The sequence below is a fragment of the Rhinoderma darwinii genome, chromosome 1 (assembly GCF_050947455.1).
Source record: "Rhinoderma darwinii isolate aRhiDar2 chromosome 1, aRhiDar2.hap1, whole genome shotgun sequence".
In the NCBI taxonomy this organism is placed as follows: Eukaryota; Metazoa; Chordata; class Amphibia; order Anura; family Rhinodermatidae; genus Rhinoderma; species Rhinoderma darwinii.
The window spans coordinates 154718217-154742231 of record NC_134687.1 but is presented as its reverse complement, the minus strand read 5'-3'; the positions used below and the strand labels follow the sequence as shown (position 1 = coordinate 154742231).

General features: G+C 41.5%; 1 protein-coding gene across 1 annotated transcript in view; it reads left to right on the top strand.

The window, feature by feature from the left end:
• The window catches only part of AFG2A (AAA ATPase AFG2A), a 524877-nt gene that overhangs the window by 473082 nt on the left and 27780 nt on the right, over positions 1 to 24015 (top strand). The window lies entirely within an intron of this gene.

The window sequence follows — 24015 nt, the reverse complement described above, 5'->3', positions numbered from 1 at the left end:
CCCCTTCTAACTTTATGTGATATATTGTATCCTGCAGTTGTTGTTTTTCCTCCGGTGGTTGGCTGGATCCTCTCCTGCTGGTATGTGTGAGCCCCACAACAATTATACAACAACATAACTTGGCTCGCATGAACGGCAACTTAATATATAATGCCGAAATAAACACAAGACTCTGGCTAAGCTTTTTCTTGTTGAGAGATCTGGTGGTACATCATATGATAACATTTTAGGATCATTTAGCATTGAGGGCACTTGGTTAAGGGGATAATGCTCCTCTTTTGTCAATTACAAGAACATTAGAAGTCACAAATTCCATGGCATCTTAACCCCTTAATGACCCGGCCTGAAAAGGTCCTAATGTTCAAATTTTTTCGTTTTTGCCTCTCTGCCTGTCAGCAGCCATACTTTTGTATTTTTCCATTGACATAGCTGTATAAGGCCTTGTTTCATGTGGGAGAAATTTTTTTTTTTTTCTTGCGCAGTTTGGGTTTACAAACAAATTACTCTGTAATTTATTTTTGATGCGTGAATATAGAAACAAATAGATTTTTGCCATTGTTTTTGGTTTAATTTATTATACTGTGTCACTTTGACACAGGCTGCAGTTAGAGCAATACATAGTGTGCCCTAATAACAGACTTACAGAACAGACAGCCCTGGGGTCCTTCTAGGTCCCGAGGGCTGGTTATGAAGGTTTCCTCTAGTCTCCGATCGGGTCACTGGGAACCCCAGTAACGCGATAGAAGAAGGGAGTCACCTTTGATCAGGCTGCAGTCATGGACTGCAGCTATCAAAGGATTCCTCTGTTCCGGCGATATTGAGGGGGGTTCTCTAAGTACAAGAGTGGTTAGTATCAGCTACCGCCTAGCGGATGAGCGCTCACTGGAGCACTCATAAGTCTTTTCTACAGCAACGCCAAAAGACATCGCTGTAGACTCGAGTCCTGCACCGCCTGCGTCAAAAGAAGTGGGCGGTTGAGTAGGGATTAAAGCACTAGGCCAAAGTGACTCCCAATATTTTTAATAGTTTACGATTAGACAAACAGTATATCTTATAATTCACAGGAAGAGAAAGAATATATTCATGTCAGTTACTATAAAGAACTATAAAGATATGACTTTCTGCTACTCCCTGTGTCAATGCAACTCCTTAGTTGCTCTCAGTGACATTATTATTTTGGAGGAAATTTAATGCTGACTTTAAAGCCAACCTGGATGGTCTAATATATTCCTCCTGGAAATATATGAATAAATTGACATTTGGGCATTACCATTACCCTTGTCAGTTGGACGTTTTCACTACACACTGTGATGGCTTATTCATGTGGGGCTTGCAAATCGCAGTTTATTGCCGCATAACCACAAAATCGCAGCAAAACAATATAGAGTTTCACAAAAAGATGCTCCAGCATTCTTTTTTTTAATTGCTGGCCATTTTGTCTGGGTTCTCAGTACACTTACTACATAAGTATCATACATCTATTTCTTTAATAGGGAAACTACAATAAAAAAAAATCTGAGTTTCCCATTGTAAATATTCATTAAAGCAGATATCCAGACTAACAAATTATCTCTTGAAAGGCCTATCAACAACTGCCCAAATGGGTTTGAGCGGCTACATAGCAACAGGCCTGGCCACCAGAGAAGACCCTGCTGGATCTCAGAGGTTTTTCTGCAAATCAGCGTGGTCACCTTCTGTATTATATAATACATATGGCTGGCACATGGGCAGCACTTGTGCCTCCTGAGGACATACCAACCAAGTTCAAGCAGTTATTTTTCCGAGGCAAAGAATACTGGGAGGTTTCAACTGTGAAACAAGCAGAATTATGACTGCAGCTCTAGACTATAATACAGGCTGTAATGTGAGATCAGTACGAGATAAGTAATTCAATGTATTTATAACTTTGTATGTAGAATAATTCTATATGTAAACCTAAAAATTATTTTCAAAAGTATGTTAACACAGTAATTGTCCTTTCTCTTATATAAATAAGGTTAAATGTGAACTGAGCATTCGATGTTCTAATTTTTTTTGCACTTTAATATATCAACACTGCACATTATTTCTGTTTGAATATGAAGCAGCTACTAAGCTACACTAGGATGTACTTCGTACCGCTCACCTACACTTTTCTGTAAGAAACAGTGGTGCCATTTTTTTTAATAAGTCATTTTGAAGCCACGCCTTCGTAAGTGTAAAAAAAAAAAAGTGGTGAGATACTTGATAAATATGGTATTCTGTCTAAACTTCATACTTTTTAATGCGATTGTCCAAGGAAACGGGAACATTTGCATTGATAAAGTATGCTCCATTTTTTAATTTAACTAATTTCTCTACCTGCATGTCCAGCTTTAGGAAAGAAGAACACAAACGGGGCACTTCATTTTTAAGGAACTGTTAAAAGTTTTATCAGCCATGTTCATAACAATAGAAATACGTGGCTTTGTTTTTCTGCAAGATGCTGGAAATAGGCTGTAAAACGCACTACGGGGGACATATTTTGTATTTCTTTTGCTGAAATGGGTTTACAAAGGAAAGTGAACAAAGCACAGTTAAAAGGGACCAACTGGTTTATGAAAAAGGCTAAAATTAACAATACAAACAAACAATATCTGAAAATACTGTTTTTCTCCATAAATCTCCTGCAGTGCATTCCGAAATTCTCTGTTCCATTCAGTCTCGGTTTTCTTGGAAATAGACTATTCCAAAGATTTATCTAACAAACCGGCTGCACACTCCCTTAAAAAGAAGTTCCAACTTTCAATAGTATGTCGACATCTAATTAATTTCTCTTATATATAAGAGAATTATATATAATATATTAGATAAATATATGCAGTGCATTTGGAAAGTCTTCAAACCCTTTCACTTTTTTCACATTTTGTATATAAAAAAGAATTAAAGGGGTTGTCAAGGGAAAAAAAAAATCTAAAAAGTGTCCCCCAGCCTTGGTTTGCCTTCCCTAATACCCCCTATTAAACTTCTAACCAGTTTCTGTTTGATTTCCATCATCACTGCTGCTCTTTCTGTTTGTTTACATCCCTTGCTCTTTGTTTACATCCCTTACTGTCTGTTTCCTGTCTTGTAACCCACCATACCCATGATCCCCTGTAATGTAGATGTTACCTGCAGTCCTATGTAACACCACAGATAACACACTGATAACTCCCTGTGAACAGATAATGTAGTAGATGTAAGAGATAAACACATGCAGAGACACAGACAGACACACACACACACACACACACACACACACACACACACACTGTAACATATACACATACAAAGACAGAGACACATACTGTATACACACACACAGCACTCCCCATGTCTCCTTGCTGACAGCATCACAGGTCAGGACGGGCTGTGGGCGGAGCTTCCTCTCTGCATCTATGCACAGCAGAGCACAGAGTAGAAGCAGCTGCTGGGAGGCTGCAGCACGGGAGTGGACCTGTCCCCTGACCTGAGTCACTGGATGGGCAGTAATCAACCAGCACACGCCGAAACGACACGTCACCAGTGACGTGTCGTATCCCATCCGAGGTCTCTCTGGGACAAGACCATGTGATCGGGATACGACACGACAGTGGAGGAGCCTGAAAAAGTAACGTCAGAAGTCATGTGATCCGAAGAAAAGAACAGCCAGAGCGGAGAACAGAAGCAAGATTGCACGGGTAAGTATATTATTCAACTGTAAATATGTGCAATGTGTGTTTAAATTTACTGAAAAAATAAATCTCGGACAACCCCTTTAAAGTTTTACCCTATCATTCTACACTCAATACCCCATAATGACAAAGTGAAAGCCATAATGACAAAGTCAAGGCAGAATCTTAGAAATGTTTGCTAATGTAATAAAAAACTCACATGGACATAAGTATTTAGACCCTTTGCTATGACCATTGAAATCTAGCTATGGGTGCCTCCATTTCTCTAGATCATCTTTGTTTTTACACTTTGATTGGAGTCCACCTGTGGTAAATTCATTTGTTTGTATATGATTTGTGTTTCAATCATTTTTATTGAAGGTTTACAAAAAAAGGTAAACTGTACATCAAACAATGCAAGTAACGGTCGGGGGCATTCCCCGTAAATCGAATCATAACATACAAATATATTCCAAGGATTTCTATATGTCGTAAAAGAGAAGGGAGGGAAAGAAAGAGGGAAAAGAGGGGGGGAGGACAGGAAAATGAGGGTCAAATGTCCTCTAGGCAAAATGAACCTAAGAGATTGTCCCGAGGTATCTGAGCCATGGCTGCCATACTTGAAGGAAGAGCTCCTCCTTATCTGAGACCATACTGTCATTGACCCTAATTCAATTCAGTTTAGTTTTAACCAGATGAAGAGGAATCGCAGGACTTTTCCAAGATGTAGCTATAGCAATTTGGGCTGCCAGGAAAAAGAAAGGATACAAATTTATGAGAGGCTTTAGATAATCCAGGGAAGGTTTCATAAAGTAATGCCTGTGACGGGGACAGTTTCAAGTTAATCTGAGTTATAGAAAATAACATATTAAAGATTCGTCGCCAGAATCGGCATACCTTCGGGCAACCCCTCCATATATGCAGAGGGTCTCCCACTCCTCCACATTGTCTGAAGCAAGAAGATGAGGCAGAAATGAACATCTTGGCCAGTCTAGAGGGAACGAAGTACCATCGTAAGAATACTTTATAATTGGCTTCGACCAGCGAAGCGTTAATAGAAATTTTCGCAGTACGTTCTGCCATATCTTGCCATTCCCTAATAGTGAAGGATGTGTGTAAGTCCCTCTCCCACATATCCATATATGAGTAAATATTAGACAAGAGATGATGACCACTAGAATTATTCAAACATAAATTCTCAAATACTGAAGTATTCTGCAGAACCGAAGTAGGTTTAAATGAGGACATAAAATGGTGTATCTGGTGGAATTGAAAAATTTCAGAGTCCGGCATGTGGTGGATGGACTGATAAAAAATGACAGGATTTTACGCCTAGCCTATCACTAAAGTGACCAATTCGGTATAGATTTTTATCTAGCCACCATTGAAACGCTGACAGTTGCATTCCAGGAGCAAAAATAGGATTAGCAAATAATCTGGCTGCAGGTGTGTGCACGGAACAGAGCCGGAACCTATGACTCCCACATCCCACAGAACCAAGGAAGAAGAGAGGAGTGGACTTCGCACGGGTGGTCTGTGTTTGGGCGTCAGCTATAATAACTGGTCTACAGGAACATCAGGAGTAGCTGCCTGTTCGATAGAAATCCAACGTGTTTGGTTACTTATACTATGGAGTGAGACTAAGGGTGTCAAACGAGCAGCATAGTAGTATTTAGTGAGGTTCGGTAAACACAAACCCCCCGATATTTTAGGAGCATACAGAGTACTTTGTGGGATTCTGCATAGTTTAAGACCCCAAACGAAAGACAATATAAGCCTTTGAAGGTCTTTTAAATAGGGGGCAGGGACATCTATTGGTAAAGTGCAGAAGAAGTATAAGATTCTGGGAAGAACCGCCATTTTAACAGCTGCTATCCTACCGAACCAGTGTAACAGATCTGTTTTCAATTTTTGTTTGAGAGGAAGGAAATATGTGTGGAAAAGGGTGGAATAGCAGGGAGTAAGGTGAACCCCCAGGTAGATTTTGAATTCCCTCCATCTCAGCTCAAAGTTCAATTGTATCAACTTAGCCATTGAATGTGGAATGCTGATGTTCAAAACCTCAGACTTATCATGGTTGACTTTTAATCCCGATATTTGAGAAAACGTGATAGAGATTCGGGAGGGACGTAACCTCAACTCCTTTTATGTCGTTATTCATCTTGATCAGATGGGCTAGGGGCTCAATTGCCAATACTAAAAGAATAGGGGATAGAGGGTACCCCTGTCTCGTTCCCCGGCCTATTGTTATACGGTCTGAGAAGAATCCCTTGATCATTACCTGGGCAGATGGGGCCAAATATAGACTTCTCAAAAGGGTAATAAATTTATCCCCAAACTCCCAACGCTTCAGGACAAAAAATAAGTAGTCCCAGGTCAGGGAATCAAAAGCTTTATGTAGATCCAGTGACAGGCATAGTGCTCCCGGTTTCCGTGTTCCATCCCAGTGTGAACGAACAAGGGATATAAGATCAATGATCCTTCTAGTCTGGCCAACCACTTGTCTGTTTGGAATGAAACCCACCTGATCAGGGTGAATGTATTGTTCTAGAAAGGCATTGAGTCTCGTGGCCAAGATTTTAGTGAGAACCTTCATGTCAACATTAATTAAGGATATTGGCCTATAACTTTGACACAAAGAGGGGTCTTTACCTGGTTTTGGGATCACTAAAATGTACGCTCTTGAGGTCATCCGGTCCAGGAGGACTACCATCCCTTAAAGCGTTAAAGAGGATGACCAAGTGAGGGGCCAAAATATCCACAAATTTTTTATAATAGAGATTAGAGAACCCGTCCGGTCCTGGGGATTTAGCTGGTTTGAGGGATTTAATCGCAGCCAGAACTTTCTGAGTCGATATAGGGGCCTCCATATTATCCCTGTGGGGGTCTATTAATACGGGCAAGGAGATATAATTAAATAATGTATCAGCTTTCACTTCATCCATCTGGGGAGGGGATTTATACATGGAAGAATAGAATGAAAAGAAACTATTGAGAACTTCTTTGGGGTGCTGCGTAAGATTATCGTTCACCAGCCTTAGTTTAGGGACCATAGAGTTACGAGACAATAGAGCAAGTTTCTGAGCTAAGAGGGTGCCGGGTTTGTCACTTTGGGCAAAAAATCGGTATTGCGTCCAACGAATTTGACGTTCTGCAATAGTCGTATGGCATAAGTTAACTTCAGTACGGGCATCCTCAATTTTAGACAGCAAATCAAGGTTAGTATTTGCTTTCTATTGTCTAACTAAAGCTAAATAAGTTGTTTCCTTATCTTTAAGAATCTGGTCCCTTGTTCTTTTTAGACGTGAGGCAATCTGAATAAGTTTCCCTCTAAGGGTAGCTTTGTGGGACTCCCAGTTAATTTCCGGGGAAGTGTCAGTCGCGCAGTTAAGGTGGAAATACTGTTCAAGTTCCGTCTTGATTTCTTTGAATATTTGGGGGTTTGTCAGAAGGGACTCATTCAAATGCCATGAGTTAGACCTAGGTTTAAGCCAGAAGCAATCCAGTGTAAACAACACCAAGTCATGATCTGACCACGAATCTGAGATGGAAGGAATACATGATCTATACGAGAGTAAGATGAATGGGCATGAGAATAAAAGGTACAATCCCTTGTGGAGAGATTGGCAGATCTCCAGGCATGTACAAAATCATGGGAGTATAAGTGTTTGCCTAATTGCAACCCCTGTTTAGGGGGGGGGGGCGAAGGGAGGAGGAACCTTTGATCGTTTTGTCAAGAGGTGATCCAGTTCTACATTAAAATCCCCACCCAAAAACACTTTACCAAGGGTATGAGGGAGTAAGTTTCTAAACATGGCATTGAAAAAACGTATTTAGCCTTCGCCGAACGTGACCTGAGTGTCCTGTAGTGTACCATTCAAGAACAAATACCTGCCCTCAGGATCTGCCACTGTGGTTTGATGTGTGAAGGGAAGATTTAATTTGAAAAAGATTCCCACTCCTCCCTTCTTCTCCGCCGCAACCACTAGGTAATACAAAATATAATGATTATGCATAAATTTAGGACAAGAGCTAGTGGAGAAATGCAATTCTTGTAAAAATACTACATCACTATGTAAGGACTTATATTTTTGAAAAGCTTTGCGCCGTTTAGTCTGCAAATTGAGGCCTTGAACATTGTGAGTGACTATGTTAAAGGAGGACGAAGAGTCAGCCATGATCAAAATGTTCACAGAAAGCACAGCACCTAAGACATTCGACCATCATAAGTAGGGAACAGGAAAGAAGGGGAGAGGAGCAAATGTGAAAGAGAAAGGACAATAAACATATGTTATTTCGGTACATATAGCAAGATGTAAAGCAATACCCAAACACGGCCATAAGGGATGTTGAGAGAGCAGCACCCCAAGAACAATACAATGTCAGTAGGGTCTCTCAAGATCCCAAGGAGGGCATGCCATCACCCAACGGAAGAACCAGCTCTCAATAGTTCTGCCCCAATCTAACTAAAAGACAACAGCAAAAAAATACCACAATAATAAAGGCAAAAGCAGTGTAAAAGTAAATGTTACTAGTAAATGACAAAGGGAACTAATACGTGAAGAAAGTTGCAAGCACAGGATCCCACGAGGAGAACATCTAGATGACGTCCAGGAATAGCAAGTTCAGGTATTAGAAGCAGAAGGTCGGGCCGAAGATCTGGAGCTCCAGAGTGGTTGAAGACGTGCTATAGAAGAGGAGGAAGCAGGCAGTGGCGATTTCCTCAGCGGGGGCATACCATCCTTTGAAAAAAGAACCAAGCGTTCCATAATGGCCTCTCCTTTCCGGAGAGAAGCAAAGCTGTGTGAACGATTGTGATAGGAAAATGTAAGACAAAAAAGGAAGGCCCATCGATATCTAATTTCATGACAAATCAGGAGTTGGAAGAGAGGCTTCAATGAACGACGCCTCTGGATTGTACGAGGAGCAAAATCAGCAAAGATCTGAATGTTGCAGCTACGCAGTCGGAACTCTTCTGAGGACCTGGAAGCTTTCATGACCCTTTCCTTCACAGAGTAATAATGAGGCTTCACCAACACATCTCAAGGCAGACCATCCATTCGGAGAGCAGTGAGCGCCCTATGCAGTCTATCAATGTCAAAATATCGGTCAGATAAATCAGGAAGGAGCTGTTTGAAGAGATCATGTACCGCCGTTTCCAAATCCAGAAACATTCTCTGACAGACCTCTTATACGGAAATTTTTCCGCTTGGATCTATTTTCCATTTCTTCAAGCTTAGAGTGGGCTTCCTCAAGCTGTTGGTATATGTCATGAATACATTCAGAGGGCTGGTTAACAGTCGTCACCATGTTATCAATTTTAGCCTCCATTCTAGATCCCAGAACATGAAAGTCCGCTTTAAGTTCAGATGTGATCTTCACACATGTTTTTTCAAGCTCTTGCTGTAAGAGTTGTGAAAGCGTGCAATATAATAATAATACTTTGTCACCGGAATATGCCCCAGTTTCAGCTTGCAGCTGCGGGGATGATGATGGAGGAGACCCCTCCTGCCCAGCCTGGCTAATTGAAAACCCTCGCGCCGGAGGTTCTGTGGAGGAAGCACTGGAATCCTCATCTCCAAACAAATCTGAGACAGGGCTTAGGCTCTGAAAACAAGGGGTACCTCCATCCACACTGTGTATAGTGTCCGGTGAGGGTGCCTGTAACTGAGGAGAGTGAGGTGAGTCCGGCGCCATCATGGCCTGCTCCACGTGTGCAATCTGCAATGGAGTCACCGCTTCAGCAGCGGTCGAACTGGTCACGATCCCGGACTTTTTGGCGTTCCCTTTCAAAAGAACCCTGAGCAGAAACAGGAGGGATTCCGGTGGAAGGCAATCGAGGTGAGTGGGTGATGGTGCGGAGCTCTAGTGACACACGTCCACCATCAGTCCCGCGCGCATGCGCCTTTCTGTTTGGATATGATTTGGAAAGACACATTTCCTGTCTATATAAGGTCTCATGGCTGACAGTTCATATCAGTGCAGAAAGCAAGCCATGAGGAAAGAAATGCATGTAGAGCTCAGAGACAGGATTGAGTGGAGGCACAGATCTGGGAAGGGTACAAAAAAAATTCTGCTGCACTGTAAGTTCCTAAGAGCACAGTGGCCTACATAATTCTTAAATGGAAAAAGTTTGGAACAACCAGGTCTCTACCTAGAGCTGGCCGCCCCACCAAACTAAGTAATCAGGAGAGTAGGGCTTTGGTAAGAGAGGTGACCAAGAACCCAATAGTCACTTTGGCTGAGCTCCAAATATCTTGTATGCAGATGGAAGAAACTTCCAGAAGGTCAACCATCACTGCAGCACTCCACCAATCTTGGTTTTATGGCAGAGTGGCCAGAACGTAGCTTCTCCTCAGTCAAAGACAACTGGAAGCCCATCTGGAGTTTGCAAAAAAGCACCTAAAGGACTCTCAGACTGTTAGGAACAAGATTCTGTCGTCTGATGAAACCAAGATTAAACTTTTTGGCCTCAATTCTAAGCATCATGTCTGGAGGAAACCAGGCGCTGCTCAACACCTGCCCAATACCATCCCTACAGTGAAGCATGGTGGTGGTAGCATAATGCTGTGGGGTATTTTTCATCGGCTGTGACAGGAAGACTGTTCAGGGTTGAGGGAAGGATGAATGGAGCAAAGTACAGAGATATTCTTAATGAAAACATGATCCAGAGTTCTCTGGACCTCAGACTGGGCCAAAGGTTTACCTTCCAACAAGACAATTACCCTAAAAACACAGCCAAGACAACACAGGAGTGGCTTAGGGACAACTCTGTGAATGTCCTTGAGTGGCCCAGCCAAAGCCCTGACTTGAACCCCATCGAACATCTCTGGAGAGACTTGAAAATGGCTGTCCACCGACGGTCCCCATCCAACCTAACAGAGCTTGAAAGGATCTGCATTCAATCTCCTTTCAATGTCCTCACTGCGGTCGAGCAGTGAGGAGCACCGGGGCCAACGTTTTTCTATCAGTGGGGGTCCCAGCGATTAGACCATTATCACCTATCCTGTGGATAGGTGATAATTTTTGATTCTGGTACAACCTCCTTAATGCTGGCTACAGATGAAACGTGTCAGAACACACAGCGCTTTGCTTTGTATCGGGCTGTGTAGCCGCTGACCAGTCTATGCCCATGCTGTGCCCATGATGGATGTCATTAACATGCTGACCTCTGTCCACTGCTGAAAGCGCCTACAATGGGCACGTGAGCATCAGAACTGGACCATGGAACAATGTAAGAAGGTGGCCTGGTCTGATGAATCACGTGGCCTCGTCTGATGAATTTATTTTACATCATGTGGATGGCCGTGTGCTGGGCGTCGCTTATATGGGAAAGAGATTGCACCAGGATACACTATGGGAAGAAGGCAAGCCAGCACAGACAGTGTGCATCTGGGCAATGTTGTGCTCGTAAATCTTGGGTCTTGGCATTCATGGGGATGTTATTTTGACACGTACCACCTACCTAAACATTTCTGCAGGCCACGTAGTCATCTTCATAGCAACACTATTACCTAATGGAAATAGCCTCGTTCAGCAGGATAATGCGCTCTGCCTCATTACAAAAACTGGTCAGGAATGGCTTGAGGAACTTGAAGTTTTGACTTGGCTTCGAAATTCTCAAGATCTCAGAGGTCTTTTAGGGTACATACCTCAACTGGTCAGAGCTGTTTTGGCTGGATGAAGGGGACCTACACAATATTAGGCAGTTGGTTTAAATGTTATGGCTGATCGATGTATATCATTAACAAGTTCTTATTTTTGCACATTCCACTAAACTGAGAATTTAGTGTAATGGTTGCTATGGTTTTTGCAAGCAACTTGGTAATCAACGCAAAGTTTTCTAAAAGCATCATAAAACTTTATTTCTTAAAATGAAGCAACAATCTGGTGGACCCTGAAGTACTGATAATTAGAGTGACACAGAGCAGGTCTGAGGAATTTCTGTTGGCCAATATAGCAGTTGGAATGCCTAGGCTGGATACAATTACAGCAAACCCTCAGCTGTAAAAAGTATTAGATCATGATTGTTTTTTTAGCCCCTAAAAGTAAACAAGAATGTTCCCATTTACTTAGTGCAAACAAAGATCTAGGAAATGATGAGAATTTGGAACGTACCTATTGCCCCATCTTGGGTCCTCGTTGATCCAAACCTCTCAGTTATGAAAGTGGCATGATGATGTGATGTCTATGACAATATCTGCGGTGGCCATACATGGGTTAGATTTATCCATATGTGTATGTAAATACATTTGAATGTGTGGTGTTCAAGTCAAGCGTCATAATTATAAAGTCCTGCCAAATGTGTTATAAAAAGTGGGCGAGGCTTTAGAGTTGTACTCCTTGAGTCTCGTTTATCAATATTTTCTAATCAGAAAAGTGGTGGAAAACAATGCTAGTTCGGACTTGGCATTGTTTTCAGCCTGTGCCACATTCATCAAATGAGTGTGCTCCTTTGCTGTCGCAGGCTTGTGCATGCTGCACAGGGGCCACATACTGGCGCAACACTTGCATGATTCACCAACACTAATAAATCACTCCAATGTCTGATAAGGGTGAATGGCCTACTTAGCATGTCCTGTAACCCATTCTGATGCCTTTACCCAAAAACTTAGTGTTCCTTGAAATTATGTCTAAATGTGCCTCTTATGTTTGCATATATATGCAAGTACATAGTCCTCCGAGGACAACTAAAACGTTATGATCACTCTATAAAAGGCTATAAATGGCCTGCCCATGTCACACTGGTGCTGACGTACATTATAAATATTATGGCAGAAAAAATGTTGCTACTAAATATCGAAATAAAAGTCAATGACTGGTACTTCCTACATAAACATTTCACCTGCTAACGCTCATATATCTCTGAGAGAACACATGAATGGTGAGCTTTGGATGTATGTTTTCTTGCTCACAGTTAGTATGTGGTCCTCTTTCCAACCTGTGTGCAGCCTCCCCAGATTATCTCAAATGACTTTCACATGGAGCTGAGGTTAGCTGTTATTTCTCTTGGCTTGTCCCCACTGCAACAGACACTTCCTTTCCGCCTTAAAAGGACCAAGTGATGTTCAGCTGACTGGGCTCGAGCCCAGCACTTGATTTATACATTATTTAATTTCCTTTAGAAAATTGAAAACAGTGCTTTTAGGAATGGAAGTTGATATTTTTCATTTGCTTCAGAACTCTTTTATGGCTAATATAATCAGTGGTTGCGCATATCAGCTTGTTTATGGAGGCTCGCAGTAATGGAACATGGAGCTAAAGGGCGTTTTATCCAAGTTCAGTAAACATAGGAACAGAGAAACTCAGACACAGAACAGAACGTTGAGTCAATAACTCCATGATGAGGGGAAACTATTCAGCACTGTACATAGAGACCGCTAACATCGTATAGAAAATACACATTATCTGACCAGAACCAATAGGACGAGTATCTGTTCATAATTTAATTTCTATTACTGACATTTTTCTTTGTGATGCTGGAGTGAAGGACTATACATTTTATGTCAGGTTTTGGGTCCTGAGTTGCAGGCTTGGGTTGGATACAGGACAGCTGAACCCATGCAGGGTAGTTTACCACTCTTGGCGTGACTATGTTGATGCTATATAAAAGAACAATCTAATATTAAGAAACAAAACATTTAGATATTTTTTATCTCTTTCTTGTGTTTGCTGTAAATATTAATGGATGGGAATGTTCCAATAGACACAACAGCCTATTTCTTTCTATCACTGGGTTTTACCTCCTTTTGCCTCCAGAACATGGTCATGGTATGTTAAATGTTGGGTTATTCATACTGCACATGGCCTGTTGCACCTCAAAGATGATTGATGGGTTGTGGTCTGGAAACTGTACAGTCTACTAAACAAACTGAAATCATTATGTCCAGCAATTGTTAGGTGAAGATGCTACGTTGAATTGACATGAGAACATTCCCTCTACCATTACACAACCACTAGATAGGGTCCATGGAGTTAATCTGACCCTACCATCAACATCATGCAGAATGAAACAGAAGTCAACCTTCTCCCAAGCTTTAATGGTCCCGTTTTGGTGCTTGACTTCCCGCCAAAGTCAAATTTCTTGTTTATGTTGAGTTGCACTTATGTCCTACTTATGAATCCTCTGTGGCTCCTTTTACCAGCAGCCAGATGCCTTCAGGATGTCTATTTGCTTTTTGCACCATTGCAGATGCTTACAACTGTTGTGTATGAAAAATCCTGTTTTATAACTCTGATACAACCATCATTCTTATTACCATATCCAAAGTTCTTCATTACATATAATGCACTTTGCTGATTCTACAGTGACATTAACTAAAACTGATACTTATAATGTCTGGATACTGGATCTGATGTCCCCTATGTATTAATATTCACTGACTGGAGAGAGTTTGTTAGACATATGATCGTCTTCCGCGATGAGGGCATTTCACTAGAGGTGCTTATATAGATATAAGTGTGTGTCAAATAAAAACATACTCATTTGCTCCATCCTATTGACTCAGATGTCTTTATGACAAGTGCACACACCCTGTATCTTGCAATTCATAGTGGGATAAATATGAACAATGTAGAAGCGTACGACCTTCTCAGTAGTATAAAGCCTTACATATATCGCTCGTTGCAGCACTGGAACATTTTTCAGTCTCCCTTTACAGAGATTGTTGATCTGGTCTGGTAGATCCCTCTTGGGCTGACTTTGCCTTCACGCCTGCAGTGAGGTCCACATATGTTGTGAAAAAGAGCCAAGATTGTTTGAGCATTGCAACTAGGTCAGGAAATTAAAAATTAACTCTGGAGCAGAGATGTTACAGTGTTTGAATAACGGGTCCATTAGGAACTGAATTCTTTCTGTGCACCCTTGGAGGAAACAAGAAAACTTGCTCCAGAAAATTGCAGAGTGGTCTGCGACTAACACAAGTGTCTTTTGGGATACATTATTTATTATCTAGCCTCAAAGAGAGGCGCTTTAATCTTGAGTTAATGTAATACTGTTCATTCCAGATAGTTCAAGATCCTTATATGCAGGATGACTATATATCTTGATGGGTAGATATGGCAGAAACAATTTTACAATTCTTGTATTCTGTCACGTGACGTAGTTTACATAGTCTTCTGCTTTGTTAATGGATCCTGTTTGAGATATATATATATATATATATATATATATATTATTGCATGTGCTGAATAAATTCAGTTTTTTGCTATTCTTGGATTGCTGCCTCATATATTTAGAAATAAATAAATGAAAAAATAAATAAATATATATGTATGTGTATATATATATATATATATATATATGCTGCTACAAATAATAACTACATATTGCAGGATATTAACATCCTATCAGCATATAAAGGCTAAAGACGAGACATAAAAAATGTCTTCCTAGTAGCCCTAACACCATATTATTGTTGGGATTAACACTAGTTCTGCTTTTCCAACACTTAATTTATGACCCACAATGACTTGCATTTATTGGGGTGGGTGTTATTTATGTAAGGAAACATAAATCACATTTTATTTTAACAAGAGATCGGATGTAGATATTCTGAACTTTGTTTGTGCTGCAAACTTCTCCTGCCTTCAGTTCTTCAGATAGGAAGTATTGTCTGCCATGTTTTCTCATATGCACCTAATGTTTCTGTCACACTATATGCCTCCTATCCCCCATTCTTCTCTCAGGGGTCCTGGCAGTAAATGACCATAACCCTCCTCTCTCAGAATGCAGAGACATGATTGGCTGAATCTATGCACATAGAGCGTAAAACATGATCCGATATCGGTGACTTTATATTTATTTGTCCATTAGGGATGTGTCAGACAATCCAGAACTTTCACCGTAATTTATAGCTTTTAGATTCACAAAGATTGTAACAAGGGATTCAGTACAAGGAATTCAGGAAATTTCTGTGGTGACACCAATGATGGAGGAAGGAAGTAGCTAGCTTCTTCTGCATAGGTTTGCAAAGAATCAATATAAAGAAAAGTGAGACTTTTTAACAAACCATTGTAGTAGTTTTATTGTTGACCATGAGACACACACACACACACACACACACACACACACTGAGAAGAGGCGTAACTTGAAGTTTCGGGGCCTCAATGTAAAATCTGTAACAGGGTCCCCCACCTACCATGTGCCATTTATAATACTGTTCTCTTCTTATGTGGCAGAAGGGCCTGTATGCCCCTTCAGGCACTAGGGCCTGGTTGTTGCTCTGCACTCCCTATAGTTACACCCCTGGCAAGTTTTTGTTTGTATCTCCTGAAATACGCACTCTGAGCTACAGTGATCCAGAGGCCTTAGATTGGGGTTTTCCCTAGAACCAAACAGCATTACTCTTTACAGTATCCTGCTTTCAAAGAAGTTAAAGAAAACACTACTTGCTGCTAAGGTGGTGCCCGCTAGACACAGCGTTCACAGCATTAAACCATTTGCCAGCTGGAGCACTTTAGAGGCTCTCAGAAAAAGGAAACCCGGCACTAGCACTGTGTACAATCTACAGCATAAACGATTGGATTATGTTTGGTGCAGTTCTGTTGATAGTGAGCTCTTATACATGGACATATCTTTACTCATAATGTTCTACATCAGCCTCATTCACTCAAGTCAACCATTTATTATGCTGCTCCAACCAAAGCATATTGGATGTTTATGCAAAGTTTGCAGCTCCATTTCCTCTCTGACTTGTTTCTGTATAGGCTGACATTTGTTTGCTGCCTTTTTACATGCAGATGTTACTTCCTTTCACAATTCCATGGCATATTCCCCTAAATGGCAATCTTCCCCTTCAGCTTTGTATCTAAAAATAGGATTGATTTTCATGGCATGTGCTGCTGCAACCAGAGACCTGAAAAACTCAAATGATTTATGCTTTGTCCTGTCTCTGAAATCAAGGTTGCTTACATAGAAAAAGCACCTAGAGCTCTGTAAGATGTATAACGAAATACCAGGCGAAAGTTTTAAGATTGTGTCGTAACTTATACATGCACGCACATCCATAATATGTTTATCTGTGGTTCAGCTTTACATTTTCTAAAATATATTCTTAAATATTGAAGGTCATTCTGTAGATTGCATTAAATTTCAAGATTAGAGTATATATAGGCCTCATTGGCTGAAGATATTGTAGCATAGTTAGGAATGGAGCCAAGGGTCATGTCCGGGGAAGCGGTCAGGATGCAAGAAGCCAGAGGATGAAACGGAGACGTAGCTAGGGGGTTGGCCGAGGGTTAAAATGAGGTCAATAGGTACCAGGTCACAAATCCAAGGGCAGAAGCGGAATCCTGAAATGAAGCCAAGATCAGGGTCAGGATAGTAGTCAGGAACAATGAGCCACACTAAGGGTATGTTCACACAGGGCGGATATGCTGCATAAAAATACACAGCTTCTCTGCCTTGGTCCCCACAGGGAATTCCGGCTGAAAGACCACACCAAATTGTGGTGCAATTTTGAGCCGGAATGTTCGCAGCGTAAAACACCAGGTAAAAAACAACAACATACCCGTAGTCATGGCGACACGTCCCTGTACAGCCCAACCTCCTTGAATGACGATTCATCCCATTCGATCGCTACAGCAGTCATATGGGATGAAACGTCATCCCTCGAGGCCTGGTTAGACACAGGAGCATAGAGATTTGGGTAAGTATAGACTTTTTTTTTTCTGAGTTGCGATTTTTGCAGCGGAATCGCAGCTTTTCCACCAAGAAAATCACATCTGCTATTTGTTGCGGGTTTTACCTCCCCGTTTTTACGGCCGTTTTTGGAGCTGTTTTTCTATAGTCAATGAAAAACGGCTCAAGAAGTGACATGCACTTCTTTTTCGCGTTTGTTTTTTTAAGAAACCGTTGTTCAAAACGGCCGCGTAAAGAAACGGCCTGTCGGAACAGAACTATGGGAAATAGCGCTATCGGATAGGATAACTGGTACTATTGGTATGCGTATACAGTGAAGGAAATAAGTATTTGATCCCTTGCTGATTTTGTAAGTTTGCCCACTGTCAAAGACATGAACAGTCTAGAATTTTTAGGCTAGGTTAATTTTACCAGTGAGAGAGAGATTATATAAAAAAAAACAAAACACAAAATCACATTGTCAAAATTATATATATTTATTTGCATAGTGCACAGAGAAATAAGTATTTGATCCCTTTGGCAAACAAGACTTAATACTTGGTGGCAAAACCCTTGTTGGCAAGCACAGCAGTCAGACGTTTTTTTGTAGTTGATGATGAGGTTTGCACACATGTTAGATGGAATTTTGGCCCACTCCTCTTTGCAGATCATCTGTAAATCATTAAGATTTCGAGGCTGTCGCTTGGCAACTCGGATCTTCAGCTCCCTCCATAAGTTTTCAATGGGATTAAGGTCTGGAGTCTGGCTAGGCCACTCCATGACCTTAATGTGCTTCTTTTTGAGCCACTCCTTTGTTGCCTTGGCTGTATGTTTCGGGTCATTGTCGTGCTGGAAGACCCAACCACAAGCCATTTTTAGGAGGGAAGGAGGTTGTCACTCAGGATTTGACGGTACATGGCTCCATCCATTCTCCCATTGATGCGGTGAAGTAGTCCTGTGCCCTTAGCAGAGAAACACCCCAAAACATAATGTTTCCACCTCCATGCTTGACAGTGGGGACGGTGTTCTTTGGGTCATAGGCAGCATTTCTCTTCCTCCAAACACGGCGAGTTGAGTTAATGCCAAAGAGCTCAATTTTAGTCTCATCTGACCACAGCACCTTCTCCCAATCACTCTCAGAATCATCCAGATGTTCATTTGCAAACTTCAGACGGGCCTGTACATGTGCCTTCTTGAGCAGGGGGACCTTGCGGGCACTGCAGGATTTTAATCCATTAAGGCGTAATGTGTTGCCAATGGTTTTCTTGGTGACTGTGGTCCCAGCTGCCTTGAGATCATTAACAAGTTCCCCACGTGTAGTTTTCGGCTGAGCTCTCACCTTCCTCAGGATCAAGGATACCCCACGAGGTGAGATTTTGCATGGAGCCCCAGATCGATGTCGATTGACAGTCATTTTGTATGTCTTCCATTTTCTTACTATTGCACCAACAGTTGTCTCCTTCTCACCCAGCGTCTTACTTATGGTTGTGTAGCCCATTCCAGCCTTGTGCAGGTCTATGATCTTGTCCCTGACATCCTTAGAAAGCTCTTTGGTCTTGCCCATGTTGTAGAGGTTAGAGTCAGACTGATTAATTGAGTCTGTGGACAGGAGTCTTTTATACAGGTGACCATTTAAGACAGCTGTCTTTAATGCAAGCACCAAGTTGATTTGAAGCGTGTAACTGGTCTGGAGGAGGCTGAACTCTTAATGGTTGGTAGGGGATCAAATACTTATTTCTCTGTGCACAATGCAAATAAATATATATAATTTTGACTATGTGATTTTCAGTTTTTTTTTTTTTTATATAATCTATCTCTCACTGGTAAAATTAACCTAGCCTAAAAATTATAGACTGTTTATGACTTTGACAGTGGGCAAACTTACAAAATCAGCAAGGGATCAAATACTTATTTCCTTCACTGTAAATGGTACCAGTTACCCTATCCCAAAGCGCTCTTTCCCATAGGATGTTTTTTTCTATCGACCAGCGGCAATAGAGTTTGACAAAGGCCGCATTGCGGCCGAAACGTTACATATCTCTTAATTTGCATATTGACCTGAGGATTACCCATGCTATGACATCACAATATTTATTATTCCTGTACAGATCTCTGTATTGTTGTGACATCATTGTATTTATTATACCTGTACTGTGACTTCACTATGACTTATTATCCCTGTGGTAGGATATCATTTGTTCATTATCCAGGTTCTTTGACATAACTGTAAGAATTATTCATGTGCAGTGACATCATCACAAAGTGCATTTTCAGGGGCAAAAATAAATCATGTTTAGAGGTTCCAGATGCACCTTATATTGGTTCCTCTTCTACATAAGAGGATATCAGTAATGTACATTTTATGTACTGTTAGGGGCCCTATTACAGATCTTGCAGAAAGTTATTGAAACAGTGGTAACACATCCCAGAGAGGGAAGAATACAAGTTTATTTTCACACAGAGGAACGCCACCTCTACATTTGAAGATTTACTGCATGTATAACAAACTCTTCAAGGTCATTTGTGTCTTGGTCTATCAGGACACATAACTGCTATCTTCAAGCTTCTGACAGGATAAAGACAGCTTTATTTCCCAATGCTATTCTTCACCTGGCTGTTCCTCACCTAGTGCTCAGCCAAGAGTCTTACCCTGTGCTTTATGCTTTTAAAGTTTTTTGTTTTTTTTCTCTCGCATACCTTTCTAAGAAAGACATAAAATTTGTTATAATTTGTACATTTTTGGAAAACGGTTTATGTTATAGGAGGAAACAAATCTTCCGGGCAAGTTAGAACCAGCGACAGGAACCTCTGGCCTAAATCCTCCCCACCTGTTGAATGTGAACCTAAAACATTGCTCTGTGTGTAAGATTCCTTCGTTTAACTCATTGAGGGAGATTAATGAAAACCGTCTAACAGAGAAAAACGCTCTTTGTTGCCCATAGCAGCCAATCATAGCGCGGCTTTAATTTCTTAGACTAGGATTCCGCAGTACGTTTTTGCTGCGTTTGTTTGTGTAAAGCCGCAGCAAAGCAATAGCTAATATTGGTTTATGTAGTTTTCTAAATGTTATTTTCTTTGGCCGTTTTTAAAGTGTATTAACGCTGAAACCCGCACTGCAATAACACATGCGTTTTCACCGCAATTTGCTATGATTTTGCATTTAGCACTGAAGCCACGGCAAATCTCGGTAAAGCCGCACTGTGTGAATATACCCTAACACAGTCTGTCAGGCAATCCGTACATTAATTGCCGTGCAGAGTTCATGTTATTGTTCCCCTGGCTGTTCGTATAGTTTTCAATATTGTATGCAGGTGTTTAATGTTAAAATACCTCTATGACACACATAATGCAACTGAAAAATATCGATCACATTTAAGTTCATGAACTAAGATGTGATCGATATTATGGTTGTCCTATGTGTTAAACTCACACGGAACCAGCTGAACTGACCGAATCGGTTCATTGTGAATGATACATTTTCTATGTATAAAGGATACATAGCAGCCAGCTCTATCTGAAAAACAAAGCAACATTTTTAATAAGTGTCAATTTAAAAAAATGTTTTTAAAGACCTATAACATGGATTTAATAAATAAAAGAAAAAAGGCTTACAAAAGTGTATATTGCCCTTAACCACTTAAAGAGCCTCTGTCACCACATTATAAGTGCCCTATCTCCTACATACGGAGATCGGCGCTATAATGTAGGTGACCGTAATGCTTTTTATTTTAAAAAAACTATCTTGTTTTACCAATTTATTAGCGATTTTAGATTTATGCTAATGAGTTGCTTAATGCCCAAGTGGGCGTATTTTTACTTTAGACCAAGTGGGTGTTGTACAGGGGAGTGTATGACGCTGACCAATCAGCCTCATGCACTCCTCTCCATTCATTTACTCAGCGCATAGGGATCCTGCTAGATCCTTATGTGCTGTCTTATACTAACACATTAAGGCTATATTCACACGGGGTCTTTTGCCGAGTTTTTTGACGCGGAAACCGCGTCGCAAAACTCGGCAGAAACGGCCCGAGAACGCCTCCCATTGATTTCAATGGGAGGCGTCGGCGTCTTTTTCCCGCGAGCAGTAAAACTGCCTCGCGGGAAAAAGAAGCGACATGCCCTATCTTCGGGCGCTTCCGCGTCCGACCTCCCATTGACTTCAATGGGAGGCAGGAGAAAGCGTGTTTTATGCCCGCGGCGCTCAATGGCCGCGGGCGAAAAACGGCGCGATAATTGCTATTCACACGGAGTATTTTGGGGGAGGAATATCTGCCTCAAAATTCCGTTTGGAGTTTTGAGGCAGATATTCCTCCCCCAAAATACTCCGTGTGAACATAGCCTAACAATACTGAAGTGTTTAGACAGTGAATAGTGGGAAAGAGAGCAAAAACCACGGCGCCACATAGTATAGATCAATAAGATAGGCAGGGGAAGGAATAAAAAAACCATGCTCACCAATTAGCCATAGATAATACGCAATAAGTTCCACAAGTGCTGCTGCCAGATCCGAACTGTTTTACAAAGGTAACCGCTTGGTATGATAAATGGATGAATGAAGAAATAGGATCTGTGATGGCGCTGCTGCGTGGTAGGAATGAGGAGAATATACGAAGAGTCGGTTCTACATCAAGGAATTTTAATTGTACAAGGTGGCAACGCGTTTCATACACTCCCCTGTACAACGCTCACTTGGTCTAAAGTAAAAATACGCCCACTTGGGCATTAAGCAACTCATTAGCATAAATCTAAAATCGCTAATAAAGTGGTAAAAATAGATTGTTCTTCAAATAAAAAGCACTGCTATCACCTACATTATAGCGCCCAGGGCTCAGAAGGGAGGGAGCGCCATTTCGCTTTTGGAGCTCAAGTTTTGCTGGAATAGTTTTCACGTGCCATGTCGCATTTGCAAAGTCCCTTAGGGTCCAAAACAGTGGCCCCTTTTGGGAAACGTTACCCCTCAAGGAATTTACCGAGGGGTATAGAGAGCATTTTGACTCCAGTGGAATTATGCGGTCAAAATGAAAATCTACATTTTTTTCTAATAAAATATAGTTTTAGCTCAGATTTTTCCATTTTCACAATAAATGAAGGAGAAAAAGCACCCCAACATTTGTAAAGCAAACTCCTCCGTGCCCGACGATTCAGCGCCTTACAATGATGCTGATTGGCGGGACAAAATGACTTGCCCCGCCAATCAGCGCCTTTCAACGACGCTAGCGGCGTGATGACGTTATCACGCCGCTTCCGTGGTTAAAAGGTGCTGATTGATGGGGCAAGTCATTCTGCCGTGCCAATCAGCGCCTTTCAACGATGTGCCGCTTGCGTTTTTCAGAAGAGAGCAGATCTGCATTGCCACCGGACGGTGCGGAAACGGGATCAGGGTGAGTATGTAAAGATTGGGGTTTTTATCTACTAAAACTGTGAGTGGCATTATCTACAGTGGGGGCTCTATCTACAGGGGGGGTCTATATGTGGCTATGTGGAACATTATATACAGAGGGAGCTATATGTAGGGCACTATCTATAGGGGAAGCTATTTGTAGGGCACTATCTATAGGGGTGGGCTATATGTGGGACACTATATACAGGGGTGGGTTACCTGTGGAGCACTATCTACAGGGGGCTATATGTAGGGCACTGTCTACAAAGGTGGGCTATATGTGGATCACTATCTATCGGGGAAGCTATATGTAGGATAGCACAGTAGCTCAGTGGTTAGCACTATTGCTTTGCAGCTCTGGAGTCCATATGTGGGCACTATCTAGAGAGGGCTGTATGTGGGGCACTATCTACAGGGGCTTCTATGTAGGGCACAATCTACAGAGGCTCTATGGGGTCACTATCTACAGGGGGGCTATGGCAGCACTATCTACAGGGGACACGGTGTGTGTGTGTGTGTGTGTGTGTGGGACACAGTGTATGGTACTATTATAATCAGGGACACAGTGTATGGCGCTGTTATAGTTAGAGGTGCAGTGTATGGCGCTATTATATTTAGAGTTGTTGAGAATTTTATCTTCGCTTATAGGTGCAGATGTTTTAAAAGTGAGAAGCTGAAGACATATGAGCGGAAAACTGCAGAAATGGGTCGTGGCTGGGAGAAATCCATCATAGAGGTCTTGACCGGAGAGAGAAGAAAAGAGAAAAATAACTAGAATCTAAGTCCTCACTGGTGAGTCACTTAATGTAAATGAAAACCAAAAAGGAAGAGTTGACGCTGAAGAACTGAGAAGTAAAAGTTATACAAAAAGAATACTTTATTGACAATGGTAACACACTATAAAAAGAGAATCCAAGAAACCACAGTAAAAACAGGGATCTTTGGCTGATGCATATAGTCAAACCATGTGGCTATGCAAGAAACTAGTACAAAAAGTGCATGTGCGTCTTGGGAAAGGGTAATAAATGTATATATGCGTCCGTTGAATGGCAGTCTATGCAAGAAGTAATTCAATGAGATACGTGTATAAGTATACAATATGATAGACTACATGGAAATGGATCAGATGGTTTAAAAGTAGCAAGACAACGGATGGAGCAGCACAAGTGCTACTTGACATATGAGGTACAAAGAAACGAAAACATGCAGGACATAATACATGAAAAAGTAAATAAAATATGATGTAAAGAGTCAAATAAGGTCTCACATACCCATGGTAGTTGGACGAGGTAAGTGCAGCCAAAGTCCACCCCAACGCGCGTTTCGGCGCTAATGCCTTCGTCTGGGGGTGGTGTAGGGTTGAG